Below are 16920 nucleotides of genomic sequence, written 5' to 3'. Positions count from 1 at the left end.
AAACAATTGGTACAGGGCAGGGAGAGGGGACTGTGGGCTGAGAATCACAGTGGAAACCTCGATGCGTCATTCTGAATCTTTTCACGTTCAATCCTCGACCTTCTTGCAGTTCTACGCATTGAAATAATATCTAGTCTCTGGAGCTCAAGCTTTGTTTCCGAGCTGCCCTGTGAGATGAGAGATCCTCATTATCTACTTTGACTTGCCTCCTTGGGGAAATGGTTCCAGCCAGAAATACCGGGTCAATCAGTGAGCTCTAGGGAACAGTATGTAGTGCTCAGAACTGGCTCCGAGAGCCTCCGGGCTCCCTGGTGGGCAACACTTGAACTGCCTCCTCGCCCCGTGTAATCACTTCTTCCATCGGCCCCAGGATGGTGCCGGCTCTGGGGCAGAAAGTGTCTCTAATTACATTTGCCTTTCCCTTCCGCAGTCGCGAAGGTCCTATGAGTGGACGCCCGTGCCAAGAAGTTCTGGGAGCAGGAAAGGCACAGCCAGACACGAGAAGGCCCTGCCTCTCCCCTTAGAGAGCAGTTTCTTTTGCTTTCCCACGCCAGGTAGGCCCGCATGATCTTTGACTCCACCACTCGCGTTCTTCAGTGGATTTGCGTCACTACTTACTGGGCTCCCTGCAGATGAAAGGCCAGTTTGGGTTTGATGACTTTTCTCTTCACGTGAAGTCCAGAACGACTGCATGATTTGTGAATTTCCTGCCCCCCCCCCCCAGAGGTTCTTCTGTTTCCCATCAAGATGAATACTTTGTTTTAAAAAAGCAACTTAATCTTTGATCGCGGAAGACTTATAGGTATAAACTTAAAAAGACACTTAAATGCCTTTCGTTACCATTTTCTTTCCTGAGAGCATTTAAAAATATGGAGAGGCTGTATTTTATACGGACTAAATCGCTCTTTTCTGAAGACCTTAGGAATGGTTTTCTGTGAGGTGAGTTGAGGGGGTGTCCTGTATGGAAACCGGGCAGGGAGTTTGTCCCTGTGTCTGCTCCCGGCTGGCCCGAAGCCAGCCTCCTGCAAATTTTGAGTTGTTCTTCATGACAGCAGACGAAAAGCTGCAGCAGCTGAGATCAGATGTGGTGGCCAAGGAGATGAAAGCCCTGCTGTGTGCCTCTGGAATGCGAGATTGGAGTTTACCTGTGAACGATGTCTTGAGATCAATGCGTTTGATTCCTTTTGGTAATGCAGTAAAGAAAAGTATCCGAGATTGGGTAGAAAGATAATGAATGAAAGCTTTTTGGGGAAGGTGAGCAAGGACAAAGTATTTTGGGAAACCGTGGGCAAGTCACGTAACCTCTCTGGGCCTTTGTCCCCTCATCCCTAAAACGTGGAAGTGGGAGGAGAGGAGCACTGAGGTGTCTTCCATTTCTGACCTTCCAGGATTGCGTAATTCTTTGTTCTAGCCATTTTGGACAGTCTGGGCAAAGACCAGTAGGCACGAAAGGGGAGAAAGCTGTTAAGAATGTAAGCAGGAATAGAAGTTGCAGGCAAAGATGTGAATGGGTGAAAAGGGAACATGAGTGGTCTGGAAGCAGAAGATTTTTTTTAATCCAAAAACATGGTCAAGGTAGTTACAGAAAAAGATTTGGAGGCAGCTGGCTGGGCAGTTTGCATTAAGTGAATATTTTCTGGTGTAACATTTTAATTCTTATCATTTTAAAAAATGTATTACAATTCAATGGCTTTTTGTGTATTCACAGAGTTGTGCATACATCACCACTACCAATCGTAAAATATTTTCCTTACCCTAAAAAGAACCCCTGCTCTGCTTAGCCGCATTCCCAACCCCTCCCCCAAACCCCAGTCGGCCACTAATCTACTTTCTGTTTTTATAGATTTGCCTATTCTGAACAATTTATGTAAATCAGATCATACAGTATATGGTCCTTTGTGACTGGTTTCTTTCGCTTAGCCTATGTTTTCAAGGTTTGTTCGTGTGGTGGTATATATCAGTACCTCATTTCTTTTTCTTGATGAATAGTATTCCGTTGTCTGTATATACCACATTTTATTTCTCCCCTCATCAGTTGATGGATATTTAGATTGTTTCCACTTTTTAGCTATTATGAAATATGTTGCTATGAACACTTGTATAAAAGTTCTTGCATAGACATATGTTTTCATTTCTCATAGGTATAGATCTAGGAGTGAAAGTGCTGAATTATGTGACAGCTATATTCAGCATTTATTTATTTATTTATGGTGCAAAAAGGTGATTTTATTAAAGCATGGGGACAGGACCTGTAGGCAGAAAGAGCTGCTGCTATTCAGCTGTTCTAAAAACTGGCAGATTGTTTTCCAAAGTGCTGAACCATTTTACTTTCCCATCAGCAGTGTACCAAGGTTCCAGTTGCTCCATATCCTTGCTAACACTTGTTATTATGTCTTTTTGATTCTAGCCAGCCTAGTGGTGTGAAGTGGTGTCTTGTGGTTTTATGCTCCCTGACGACTAATGATGTTGAGCATCTTTTTGTGTGTTGATTGGCCATTTGTATATCTTCTTTGGATAAATGTCTATTCACATCCTTTGTGCATTTTTAATTGGATTATTTCTCTTTTTATTATTGAGCTTTATTTGTAGATTCTAGATACAAGTCCCTTACCAGATATATGATTTGCAAAAATTTTTTCCCACTCTGTAGGTTGTCTTTTCACTTTCTTGACGGTGTCCTTTGAAGCATAGAAGTTTTTAATTAATGATGGCCAGTTTATCTATTTTTGTTGTTGCTGTTGCTTGTACTTTTGGTATCACAGCTAACAAATCATTGCCTAACCCAAAGTTGTGAAGATTTATACCTATGTTTTCTTCTAAGAGCTTTATAGTTTTAGCTCTTAAAATGGTTTTTGATGCAATTGCGTCAACTTTTGTTTATGGTGTGAGGTAGGGGGTCTAACTTCATTCTTCTGCAAGTAGATAGCCTTTTAATTATTGTTAACTATATATTTCTAGTTATTTTCTGTGTGGTTGCCCTAGGGCTTAAAGTATATTTTTGAACTTATCAGAACCCAGTTTAAATTACACTAACATAATTCCAGTGAGATCAAGAAATTTTATTCCTTTATAACTCCATCCCCAGCTCTCCTTTGGTTTGCTGTTGTTAAAATTATTACATCTATATGTGTTAAAAATACAACATATTTTTATAATTATTACTTTGTATATTTTATGTCCTTTAAAGAAACTGAGAGAAGGAAGGATAGCAAGTATAGATAGACTTGGGGGTTATTAGGAACCCCTTAGGTGCAGAAATGATCTCTGCTTTGCTCATCATCATATTCCCTGCACCTAGAACAGTGTTTGTCAGATAGTAGGTGCTCACCTAGTATGTAGATCAATGAATAATGATCTCCATACAGATAATAAATAGACTCCCAGAGAGACAGAACATCCCAGAAAGATAGGAAGATGAATAAATGAAGAGACCAGAAGAATAAGATTGCATGATTATGGAGGTGTTGTGGGAGAAGTAATAATCACAGTAAAAAGTAAGTCTTTCTCATTCAATGTCATGTATCTGATGCCTAGCAGAGTGTCAACAATTGGGAGAGGCTCAGTAAAGACTGAATGAATAAGTGAAGCATCCTGTGGCTAGTGCAGATCTTGGGAGATGAAGCAAGAGAGCTTCAGTCTTAGAAGTTCCTGTGTTCCCCAAATGGACACATTCTCTGCCTCTTCTCAGTGACCGTGGCCCCCACCTTGTGCCCCACATCCCCACTGGACTATCAGTTCCCTTTGTGTGCTCTCATCAGGGTGTCTAATCACTGAAGGAAGAGAAGTACAAGCCTGTTGGTTAGGACTTAGCAGAGGGAAGACAGGATAAATTTATCACTAACCAAATTGGTAGGGTGGAGGGTGGGCCATGAGAAGAGGAAGAAGAAAACTATTGGTAATAGATGAGACAACTGAGAGAAAGCCTGTGATATTCTAGACTTATTTAACTCATTCATTCCCCCACAACACCTATAGAAATCCTGTTTTGTACTAGGCTAAAGATGCATATAACGAAGTGTTCAAATTTCCTTATGCCAAATATTAAATCCTAGACATAAAGAAATTTACTTCATTGTTGTAAGAACATTCTGGAAATAACTATATAGTCCTTTATAGTGGCTCAGATATCTGAGATTGGAGCCTCCCTGCCTGGGCTTGAATCCCAACTGGGTAGAGTCGCCTGATGACCTCCCTAAGCTGACTAAACCTCCCTTTCCTGTAAACCGAGGTATTAGTACTTACCTCCCAGACTTCTGGATGAAATGGTTAGTACATATAAAGCACCTAGGACAGTGCCTACCACATAACATATAATATATAATAGCTAACTACTATTATTGATATAGACCACAATACCTAGTAAATTTCAATACAATTTTAGAATTCCCATTATCCGTAATACCTAACTACCTAGAAATCTTCTTAGCAGCAGCCATTTATGTACATACGAATTCACTTATTTAAAAGCTTGAGCTGTTAAGAAAGAACAACCCTCTTCTCATGTATGTTTAGTTCATTTTGTTAAATGATTACTACGAAAAAGAGCTGTTTTCTACCTTTGAAAACCAACTCCATTCCAGAGGGTACCAGAACAGAGGGGAGCCAGAGGGCTGGAAAGAAGTTCCTTTTTTTTTTTTTCCCCAAATTAGGTTAATATGAATGAATTCCTATCTGAGATTTCAAAGCTGTGGCAGATCAACGGGCTCAGGAATCAAAGGCACCAAAGGTGCTGCTGCTACTAAAATGTAGGGGCCATTCAGAACACTAATTAAAGACTGGGCCTAGTTGGTTTTATCATGTAAATGAGCAGCGTCCTGCAAGATTCTTTTCGAGGCTTAAAAAAATCTTTAGAAAGATACAGTAGAAAGGTCGAATGATTCTTTCCATCACTGTATGCAAGAACCTCCCCCGTCTCCTCCTCCAAGTGTTCCATAACCCACTATTGCTTGGACTCCCAAAGTACAATTCAGGAGTACAATTAAGATTTGTCTTACTGTAGAACTGCAGGTTCCCTTCAGACAATTGTTTTCTAGTAGAAACATAGACCTTACTTCAAACATTGAACATGAGTACCTGATGTTCTTTTCTCAGCAGCAGAATGCCTCTGTTAAGTCATGCGTGTGCAGTGAGTGTTCAGAACTTTGGGTCCTGAATAACGCATCATGTGCAGCAGAAGTTGATAGCACGTTATAGGCATCTAATAAGTGTTTGTTAAATGAATGAACGATGGTGGTGAAGGTGAACTGAAAGTAAATCGATCATAAATAGGAGTCTCAGTGAGATAATCTTACCCTGAATGATCCCAGACAAGTCATTTAACTGGATCACTCCATGCCTCAGTTTCCATGTCTTTAAAAGAGTATTGATTAATATATTGTGGTTTAAAATGAAATTGTGGATTAAAATATTGGCTTAAAAGTTTCTATCCAACTTAGATAGAAACTATGTTAATTCAAAATAATAACATTGACGGTTCCCATTGTCCAGCTCACCTGGTTACAGTAAGGAGCAGGGAAGCAATTTAAACACCAGCTCGTAAAGTTGCTCAGCCCAGTCTTACATCATCAGGAGAGTGAGCGCTCACTCTTCTTCGGCTGAGATTCCTTCCAGGGAGTGATGATAACATGTAAAACAACACAATGGATATGCAACTATGTGATTCTTCTTTTTTTTTTTTTTTAAAGATTTTTATTTATTTATTTGACAGAGAGACAGCCAGCGAGAGAGGGAATACAAGAAGGGGGAGTGGGAGAGGAAGAAGCAGGCTCCCAGTGGAACAGGGAGCCCAATGCGGGGCTTGATCGCAGAACGCTGGGATCACGCCCTGAGCCGAAGGCAGACGCTTAACGACTGAGCCACCCAGGTGCCTCAACTATGTGATTATTCTTATCCTCAGAGACTATCCAGAGGAAGAGGAAGAAAAAACAAACAAATAAAGTAAGAGGAAGAAATAACACATATAACTAGAATGATCACATTATGTGTCATGCAAACAAAGACACTTTCAAGAGTGAAAAAGCAGCTAATATTGATGACGTTGGGAAATGCTCGGACGGTCTTAGGCAAACCAGAATGTCTGGTTAGCCTGGGTCTATTGGTGCCCAGAAACACACTCAAGCGTATAGGATCAGTTTAACCCTTTTTACCTATTTTTTCCCCTTCCTGACCCCATCTTTTGTGATAAAACTCCTCCCAGCTCCTCTAGGTAAAACATTGGTAGCTCCACTTTCATTTGCTAGTTACAGCATCTACAGTTCTCTTTATAAAATCATTAGGATCAGTGAAACAATGAGGAATGAGATATGCCTTCTGCTCCATTTGGTGAAATTCCACCCATATTTTTAGCTGATTTACTTCTGTGAATGTTCTATAGTTATCCACTCCTTATCTTGTCTGATTCACTGTAAGTCCTCTTAACCTGTAGACAATCTCTTGAGTTTGCTGACTCGACACATTTTATTTCTACTAACAAACCTTGATACTTTTCTTTCCTCCAGCACAATAGGTTTTCCCTCTAGCTAGCACTGTCCTCTCAACAGTCCCACGGGGTTGACCTCTCTCGGCTGGCAGTACCTGTTAGAGTAGCTGTGTGTTGTGATGGGAAAGAGGCAGGTTTTTTATACATTTATTCAACAAATATTTAATTAAGCATTTATTTTGTGCCAGAAACTGTTTAGAGCCCTAGATTTGTAGTGTAGTCTGTGATTTGTCTATTGGTTTTCATAATGGTATCTTTTGATACCCAGAAATTTTTAGTTCTGAGGGAGTCAAACTTTCCAGTTTTTTTTCTCTTTTTATGGTTTGTGCTTTTTGTATCTGGTCCAAAAAATTTGCCCTACTTCAGGGTTCCGGATATATTCTCTTATGTATACTTCCAGAAACTTTATGGTCCTAGGTTTTATGTTTAGGTCAATGATCCATCTCAAATTCATTTTTGGGTATGGTGTAGGATAAAAGTCAAGGTCCAACTTTTATTTGCACAGATATCTAGTTGACCCAGCACCATTTGTTAAAAAAAAGTGTTCCCTCTCTCCATTGAATTGGCTTGGTGCCTTGGCGGAAAAGCAATTTACCGTGTATTTGTAGGTCAATTTTTAGACTCTTTATTTTGATATATTGGTTATCCTTACACACCGTCTTGATTAATATAGTTCTTGTGAATATAGTCTAAATAAATCAAACACAGTCACTACCCTTAATGGATCTACAATCTGATTAGATAAACAGTCTGATATAGAAGTCATAATTGTACAAAAAGGTGGAGAAAATCAGAGTGCTAGCCACAGATGTTGAAAGTACAAAAGAGAACTCCAGCTGGTTTAGGGTGGGGTGGGTAGGGAAGCTTCCTAAAAGAGGTGACACTTAAAGTTGACCTTAAAGAACCAGTAGGAGTTTGCAGAAGGTGGGGGCAGGACTGCTGCCCTCCAGGAAGAGTGAGGGGGCCAGTGTGGCTGAACTTCAGTGAGGGAAAGAGAGACGGGGGGAGCTGATGCCAGAGGGAAGACCACCTTGGGCAGAGCCTTGAAGGCCATTTTAAGGGTTTTGGCTTTTTTTCTGAGAAAGAAGAGAAGCATCAAAAGGCTTTGAGTAGAGTAGTAACATCTTTGAGGTTCTTCCTAGATGTTCAGTTTGAGATAGGCCATGTTGGGGGCTGGCATGGGACAGGTAAAGACAGAAGCTCTGAGGCCAGCTATGAAGACCGTTGCTATAATCCAATTAAACCTGATTGTGGCTTGGACTCAGTAGTAATAATGCGATGATTGTGATTTGGGTAAAATGGGATAAAGTGATTGTGTTATAGACATATTTTGAAGGTAGAGTCAATAGGATTTGCTGACAGATTGAACACGAGATATAAGGTAAAAAGAAGAATCAAGGGTTTTGGCTTCAGCCGGAAGAATGTGTTGCCGTTTACCAAGGTGTGAAAGAAGCACAGTTGGAGAAGAAAATCAGAAGCTTGTTTTTTCTACTTTATTTATTTATTTTTTTTTATTTTTAAAGATTTTATTTATTTATTCGACAGGATAGAGACAGCCAGCGAGAGAGGGAACACAAGCAGGGGGAGTGGGAGAGGAAGAAGCAGGCTCCTAGCGGAGGAGCCTGATGTGGGGCTCGATCCCATAACGCTGGGATCACGCCCTGAGCCGAAGGCAGACGCTTAACCGCTGTGCCACCCAGGCGCCCCTGTTTTTTCTACTTTAGAGTAAATATGAGCGATTACTACCCAAAGTACAAGCAATTTCCCCTACAGAGGAAGTAACTGGAGGACACAGTAGAGATAGTCATATTGTGAGTTGTCAAGCCCAATGTGAGCAGCACTGTTCTAGGTAATGGAGAAGTGGTAGGAGGAAGACATGATGCCCCGCACATGGACTCTGCTCCCAAGGAGAGTTTGTGAGAAGCTTGACTTACATGGCGTGGAAAAATCCTGAAGTCAAGGACCAGATAAGGAGATGCGGGTCTCAAGTAGTAGCATAGTAGCAGCGCAGTAAGAAGTAGTCAAAGAATGCTTCTAGAAGGAAATGAGAAGGGAGCCCATCTTCACAGGATGGGGAAAACTTAAAGGAAAAAGGGCAAGATTGAGGGAATAAGCAAGAGCCACTCAGGACACAGATATTCTTGGCCTGGCTGGAAGAGTTGTTGGAAGGATTTTTTTTTTAATTGGTTAAAAAATTGGTTCTTAGCACATAGTAGACATTTGATAAAGGCCAACTAATAACATTTACCATATTGGGGGAAAAGACGGAGGTACTACTGTGTGTAAAACTCTCCTGAGTCCACCCCACCCCCACGTCAACACCTACTCCTTTGATGCCCTTTGCCCTTTCTCCTTTCCTGGGTTGTCTTGTAATACTTTTATCGGAAAAGCTTCAAGTTGGGCTTTCTAAACTGTTTGTGAGAGGAAGAGAGTTGAGCTATAATAATTTCAGCATGTCCATGTTGGCAAATGGATTTTTAATAATCTCATTCATGTGAATGTTACAAAGGTCCAGAAGGGGGCAATGTGACACTTGGACTTCAAGAGGGTTGTTTCACAAATGCTTTGGAATTCATCCTATATTGTTAAAGTCAAGAATCTTAGGTCAGGGAATGATTCTGCAGACCTTATGGGGTCCATCACTCTCGCTTGCCAGTAAAGAAACTGAATCCCAGAGAAGAGAAGGGACTCGCTTAAGGTCACACAGGCATTTAGTGGGAAGTTCTAGACCCTAACCTCATTCTAACGCTGTCTTTTCCCTTATAGCTTGTATACAGCTATCAAGCAAAACAAATTTTATCAAGTTAAATACAAACAAAACTTCAACCAATGAAATTAACAATATCATTTGAAAAGTATGGATGGTATTGTTCTGTTGAAACTAATTTTTTCCTCATAAGTAAATTAAGAAATTATGGTGCTTTTAAAAAACAATGACATAGTTATTCATATCACACCTTGGTTTCTTTCATACGACCAAGCCTTGATAAATATTTGTGAATTTTCTTTGTATGAAGGTATAATTTGAAATATTTTGAAATATCAGAAAACCATCTGAAGTCTCTGCTATTTTTATTCTCTCCTTGACCCAAGTGCTTTCTCTCTATGGATATATACATTTCTCATTTTTAAAGTAATTATACACGTTACAAGACATTCAAACAATATGAAAACATAGGGAGTAAGAAATGAAACAAGTTCATTTTGTAAACATTGTAAATATTGTATAACATCGGGTTGTAAAAATATTAGGTTGCTTTAACAGAGGTCAAAACAGTGGAGGCTTAAAGAAGGTAGAATCTTAATGTTCTCACAACAAATATACAAGTAAACTAACCCAGGCTGATAACGGTGGCTGTGCACTGAGGGGGGGCCCAGGTTCCTCCTCTCTTGTGGCTCCGCCATTCTCAATGCATGGCTTCCATCTTGGTCTAAGATGGTTATTTCCATCTACACCCCATATTCCAGCCACCAAGAAGAAGGGAAAAAAGAAGAGGAGGATGACATACTTCTTCCCTCTTAAAGGCACAAACTGGAATTGCATTTGTCATGTTTGCTCATAGCTCATGACCAGAACTCAGACAAATGGTTAAACTGAACCAGAAGAGAGACTGGGAAATACATCAGCAGGATAAGATGGTGCCCAGATAAAACGTTTCTGTTGTAGAATAATGGCTTTCAAATCTGGTTATGCAACACAATCACCTGGGAAACTTAAAAACAGACAAAAAAAGTATGCCATCTCCCAAGATCACTGAAATCAGAATCTTTGGAGGCAGGGCCTAGGTTTCTGCATTTTAAGAAAGTTCGGTGGTGATTTTGATGTGGGTCGGGGCTAAGACTCAGTGCTATAAGAAGGAAGGAAGGAAGGAAGGAAGGAAGGAAGGAAGGAAGGAAGGAAGGAAGGAAGGAAAAGAAGAAAGAAGAAATAAAAAAAGAAAGAGAAAGAAAGAAAGAAAGAAAGAAAGAAAGAAAGAAAGAAAGAAAGAAAGAAAGAAAGGAAATGAAAGAAAGAAAGAGAGGGAGGGAGGGAGGAAGGGAGGGAGAGAGAAAGAAGGAACAGATAGAGGGGGTACAAATAACAGCCTCTACCATAGCCCTCTTCACTACTCCCAACTCTGCCCCACCCACTCCCGGCCTCCACCCCTGCCGGGTCGTCATCCTCTAGTTCAATCTGTATTCTTCCAGACCTTTTTCAGTGAATACACAAATGGACACATAGATACATATTTGCGTGTCCAAACACCCAATAGTGACTCTCGAATTTCTATATGTATGGGTCTTGGGATAGTAATCTTATCAGAAAAGGTGTCAGCCTCTGTGGTTTTTTTTCTTTTTTCTTTTTTATGGAAGCTTACATTAATTTAAGAAAACATGAATATCAGAGAATGGGGAAATCTGATGGGAGAATTTGGGGTGCTGGGAGAGCGGAAGCCTACCTGAACCACCTGTTGGCTCAGTCTCTGCAAGCATCATGTATGGAATCATTTATCTTTTGCCAGTGGTTTGGAATGCCATGTCTATTACATGGGAAATTTCCATAATCCATAAGGTCTTTTTTTTTTTTTTTATTTCTCTGTTCTGTTAGTTCAGTTTGCTATTGTATGCTGACACGGCCTCGCTTTTTCATATTTGATAACTCCTGTCCTGTTCCCTGTCATCGCTACCCTTACTTACCTTCACTACTGGGTAAATATTTAAGAATTCTCACTCTGAGGGATCACTGAAGTATGGGAGTCTCATAAAAAAGGTTTCAAATGCACCTGAACTTTTTATATGGTAAAGTAAGAGCTTTTGTTCTGGGACACTTTTCTCCCTTTCCCGGACTCTCGCCCTCCAGCCTCTTGTTAGCTTTCTTGAGTTCTGCTCAGATAGAAAAGGACAACGTTTTCCACTCTTCTCCTGAGGCCATCACTCAAATGTTATTCCCTGCTTCCTAGTGAACATACTATATCAGAGTTGAAGAAAGTTCTAAGGCAGCAAAAGAGCAGTTTCTGCTTTGACTTGCAAATATTCTTAGACCCCTAAAAATAAACGATGAGCTGCAAATAGGCATGAACGTTCCCACACTGTGTTTCCTAAATTCATTATTTCTGAGGAGACGAAGAATACATTTTGTTTTTCTGCTCAGGGCCACCTGCTTGTGAGTCAATCCATGATTCCATTCTGTACCTTAATGCAATTCCTTGTTCATCCTGTAGCTTAATGTTATTTCTTACTTGTTTAGAGGCCGGCATAATCCCTCAGAAGAGATGGGAAGATTTGTGTTTTGGAAATGAATCACGAGTGAGATTGAAATCTTTACGGGGAAGGCCTTGGGTTTCTGCTATGTCCTGACTGGAGCATGACAACATTCTCTTCCTTATGTGTTTAGAATTCCTGGCTCCACATGTTACAAGGCTTATTATCTCCACCCTCATGGAGCTCATAGTCAAGAAATCAAAGGCAACTTCCTTCTTCTTTTTTTTAAACTTAAATATGTGTTTCCATTTTTAAAATAATTTGTTTTTTTCATCATGATAAGTGCACTCTCGAATCCTCCTCCTCTATTTTCCCCATCACCCACCCACCTGCCCTCCAGTAACCATCAGTTTGTCCTCTGTAGTTAAGAGTCTGTTTCTTGGTTTGTCTCTCTCTTTTTTTACCCTTTGCTTATTTGTTTTGTTTCTTAAATTCCACCTATGGGTGAAATCATATGATATTTGCCTTTCTCTGACTTACTTCTCTTAGCATGATACTCTCTAGCTCCTTCCATGTCGTTGCAAATGGCAAGATTTCCTTCTTTTCTATGGCTGAGTAATATTCATATACTTGTTCTATAATATGGCTGAATAATGGATTATTCAGTGAATTATATGATTATATAATAATTATATATAGATTCCACATCTTCTTTATCCATTCATCTATCAATGGACACTTGGGCTGCTTCCCAATTTGGCTGTTGTAAATAACGCTGCAATAAACATGGACTGCATGTATCCCTTTGAATTAGTGTTTCTTTGTATTTTTGGATAAATACCCACTAGTGTAATTCCTGGATTATAGCGTAGTTCTCTTTTTAGTTTTTGTGAGGACCCTTCATGCTGTTTTCCACAGTGGCGGCCCCAGTTTGCATTCCCACCAACAGTGCACAAAGGTTCCTTTTCTCCACATTCTCCACTGACTGTCTCTTGTGTTTCTGATTTTAGCCATTCTGACAGGTGTGAGGTGATACCTCATTGTGGTTTTGATTTGCATTCCCCTGAGGAGTGATGTTGAGTATCTTTTCATGTGTCTGTTGGCAAAAGCGACTTTCTTAACTTTAGTCAGGCTTAGTTTGTTTTTTGTTTTTGTTTTGATCTATGAAAGGGGGATGACAGTACCCCACATCACAGGACTGTCATGTCATGTCATTCATCCATTTATCACTGTCGTAAAGTACCTAACATTTTAAAATTACAAATGTATTTTTGATCTAGTAAATTTTAACAATCTTTTTTAAAATAGCATTATAGAAAATTTTAAACAGATACCAAAATGGAGCATAGAATGTAATAAACTTCTGGGGCACCTGGGTGGCTCAGTTGGTTAAGCGTCTGCCTTCAGCTCAGGTCAGGATCCCAGGGTCCTGGGATCGAGCCCCACCTCGGGCTCCCTGCTCAGCTGGGAGTCTGCTTTTCCATCTCCCTGCCACTCCCCCTGCTTGTGTTCTCTCACTCTGTCTCTCTATGTCACATAAATAAATAAAATCTTAAAAAAAAAAGAATGTTATCAACTTCCACGTGCTCATTACCCACCTTTAAAAATGATTAATTCATGGCCAATCTGGTTTCATTTAAATTTCCATTATTCCCTCCACTCTTGGTTATTTTGAAGCACATCCCAAACATATCATTTCATCTAACAATCATTTTTTCTGGAACTTTGGTTTTTTTTTTTAATTGACTTATAGTTGACACACAGTGTTACATTAGTTTCAGCTGTACAACAGAGTGATTCATCAAGTCTATACCTTATGCTCACCACAAGTGTAGCTACCATCTGTCACCGTACGTTTTTACAATACTATTGACTGTATTCCCTATGCTGTACCTTTTATCCTTGTGACTTATTCATTCTATATCTGGAAGCCTGTATCTCCCACTCCCTTTCACCCATTTTGCCCATTCCCCCACTTCTCTCACCTCTTGGCAACCATCAATTTGTTCTCCAAATTTGTGGGTCTGTTTCTGCTTTTTGTTTATTTGTTTTGTTTTTTGGATTCCACATTTAAGTGAAGTCGTAAGGCATTTGTCTTTCTCTGTCAGATTTATTTCACTTCTCATTACACGCTCTAGGTCCATCCATGTTGTTGCACATGGCAAGATCTCATTCTTTTTTATGGCTTAGTAATTGTATATATACACCACATCTTTATCCATTCATTTATCGATGGACACGTGGGTTGCTTCCATATCTTGGCTACTGTAAATAACAGTGCAGTAAACATCGGGGATGCATATATCTTTTTGAATTAGTGTTTTTGTTTCCTCTGGGTAAATACTAGTAGTGGAATTACTGGATCATATGGTGTTTCTGTTTTTAGAGGAACCTCCATACTGTTTTCCACAGTGGCTACACCAATTTATACTCCTACCAACAGTGCATGAGGTTTCCTTTTTCTTCACCTCCTCGCCAATATTTTTGTCCTTCTGATTTCAGCCATTGTGACAGGTGTAAGGTGATATCTCATTGTGGTTTTCATTGGCATTTCCCTGATGATTTATGATGCTGGGCATCTTTTCATGTGTCTGTTTGCCCTCTCTATGTCTTCTTTGGAAAAATGTCTATTCAAGTCCACTGCCTATTTTTAATCAGATTATTTGGGGGTTTTTTTCGTGTTGGATTGTATAAATTCTTTATATTTTTTGGATATTAACCCCTTATCATTTATATCATTTGTGAATATCTTCTGCCGTTCAGTAGGTTGACCTTTTGTTTTGTTGATGTTTTCTTTCATGTGTCATGATGTGTCAACAGTTTATTTTTGCTTTCATTTCCCTTGCCTCAGGAGACATATTTAGAAAAATGTTGCTAAGGGGCGCCTGGGTGGCACAGCGGTTGGGTGTCTGCCTTCGGCTCAGGGCGTGATCCCGGCGTTCTGGGATCGAGCCCCACATCAGGCTCCTCTGCTATGAGCCTGCTTCTTCCTCTCCCACTCCCCCTGCTTGTGTTCCCTCTCTCGCTGGCCGTCTCTATCTCTGTCGAATAAATAAATAAAATCTTTAAAAAAAAATGTTGCTAAGGCCAATGTCCAAGAAATTACCTCCTATGTTTTCTTCGAGGAGTTTTATGGTTTCAGGTCTCGCATTTAGGTCTTTAATCCATTTTGAGTTTATTTTTGTACATGGTGTAAGAAAGGGGTCCAGTTTTTTATCTAACAATCATTTTTAAAGATGAATGTTTGATCCCATTCAAAACTTTAAACCTTTTTAAACATTTTAAACTGCATCTATAATTTAATGTATTTCATTTCCTTTTAAATAAGTATTTTATTTGATTAACAAAATACTTCTAAAATAATGAGAATTTTTATAAATATAATGACTTAAACATATAAACAGGATAAACCTTACATTTTCTTAAATACATTCCTATGCTATTTATGAACAATAAAATTTCAACTCAAAACCACAAATCTAAACCAATTTTCAATTCTTCATTTAAAATTAGAATCACCAAGCTTTTTTTAACTTTATTCTGCTAAATTTTATTCACGTTACCAGTACATAAAATACCAATTCCATACATCATCAGAACAAAAGTATTAATACTATGGGATTTGAGTCTCTTAAACATTTCTGGGTTTGACGATAAATCTTCCCAAGGTTAAAAGATACTTGATCGCTGAGTAACTACCATGTCATTCTAGATGTCCCAGAAGTAGGCGTCTCCCAGCCAGCCTGCCACATACGTGGATTAAACTCAACTAAATCCATCTTCTGTTTCATTCTATATTGAATAGTTTTACTAATTTTCTTCTTGGGACCCAAATTCCTACAGATATTTAATGGACAGGTGAGTATTTTATAGCTTTATCTAACTCTGAGGGCAGAGTTGTAAGAAAAATGCCAATGACATGGGGCACCTGGGTGGCTCAGTCAGTTAAGCGGCTGCTTTCGGCTCAGGTCATGACCCCAGGGTCCTGGGATGGAGCTCAGCAGGAGCCTGCTTCTCCCTCTCCCTGCCTCTCCCCCTGCTTGTACTCTCTTTCTCTGTCTGTCAAATAAATAAATAAAATCTTAAAAAAAAAAATGCCAGTGACAAAAAGATATTCTGTGAGAATGAATTAGATGGTTAAATAAGCTTCAAGAACACTGAATTAAACAAGCAAATGAACAAAACACAGACTCTGTGTGTGTGTGTGTGTGTGTGTGTGTGTGTGTGTGTGTGTGTGTGTGTTTTAAATACCACAAGACTTCAAGGTACTAATGCAGATAGCTGAGTGGTATCACCTGTGCCACTCCCAGGTGACCTTGACTGCGGAACTTTGGATGACCCTCCCTTTTTCTTCTGGTGATGTTCCTAGAGAACCTAGAGCAGACTCTGCAAATTGGCAACCTGAATGGCAAATCTGGCCTGATGGTTCAGTTTTCCTTGGCCACAGGGTATTTTTTAAATATTTAATCCACCACTTAAAAATTAGAGAGCTCACCAAAAATTTCTTGATTTCCAGCTGCTCTTAAACAAAAATCCAGGCGAAAATAAGCCTGCATTCTAGCATGGCTACTCTGGCTGGAACTGACTGTGGGCTTCTTCATCATGCTTGGGATGGGCACTAAGCCCCAGAGAACACCTGCATGGCCCTCTGGGTATTTGAGTCTGTGACCTTGATGGTTGAGGTTGACCTTGATAGCTGAGAGAACCTCAAGTGTGATAGAACTCTGTGTGGGAAGAGCTGATGTAATAAGTTCATCAGACTGGGCGGACTGGGCATGGATGGTGTATGTAAGTGGAACGGGAGAGACGCGGGCTGAGTGGCGGGTAAAGTAGCCTGTGAGGTCAAGCAGGGCGAGAGGTAGTGTTAGGAACAGCACTGCTCCTCATCACTAGGGCACACCCAGTTCACATTGATTTTCCATTTGCTACAAAATTTCCCAGTGGCCCCCCCATGAAGATCTTGACATGTGTGTTGAGAAATAAAGAGCTAAGGCCAACAGCTAAGGCAGTGCAAATGATTTTTAAGTAGTAAAATACATTTTTAAATGAAGCCTATTTCCTGGGGCGCCTGGGTGGCACAGCGGTTAAGCGTCTGCCTTTGGCTCAGGGCGTGATTCCGGCGTTATGGGATCGAGCCCTACATCAGGATCTTCTGCTATGAGCCTGCTTCTTTCTCTCCCACTCCCCCTGCTTGTGTTCCCTCTCTCGCTGGCTGTCTCTATCTCTGTCGAATAAATAAATAAAATCTTTAAAAAAAAATG

General features: G+C 40.0%; 1 protein-coding gene across 2 annotated transcripts in view; it reads left to right on the top strand.

The window, feature by feature from the left end:
• Positions 1-16920, top strand: part of NIM1K (NIM1 serine/threonine protein kinase) — a 61930-nt gene that overhangs the window by 20744 nt on the left and 24266 nt on the right. The window contains exon 2 of one of the 2 annotated variants that reach the window (XM_087867906.1): positions 431-554. The exons of the other annotated variant lie outside the window; for it this stretch is intronic. The gene's annotated coding sequence lies outside the window, so the exon portion shown is untranslated. The remainder of the gene's footprint in view (positions 1-430; positions 555-16920) is intronic. 2 annotated transcript variants of the gene reach the window in all.

The sequence above is a fragment of the Ursus americanus genome, chromosome 15 (genome assembly GCF_024610735.1).
Source record: "Ursus americanus isolate L20-20 chromosome 15, mUrsAme1.1.p, whole genome shotgun sequence".
NCBI classification, from domain to species: domain Eukaryota; kingdom Metazoa; phylum Chordata; class Mammalia; order Carnivora; family Ursidae; genus Ursus; species Ursus americanus.
This window is presented reverse-complemented; position numbering and strand designations above follow the sequence as displayed.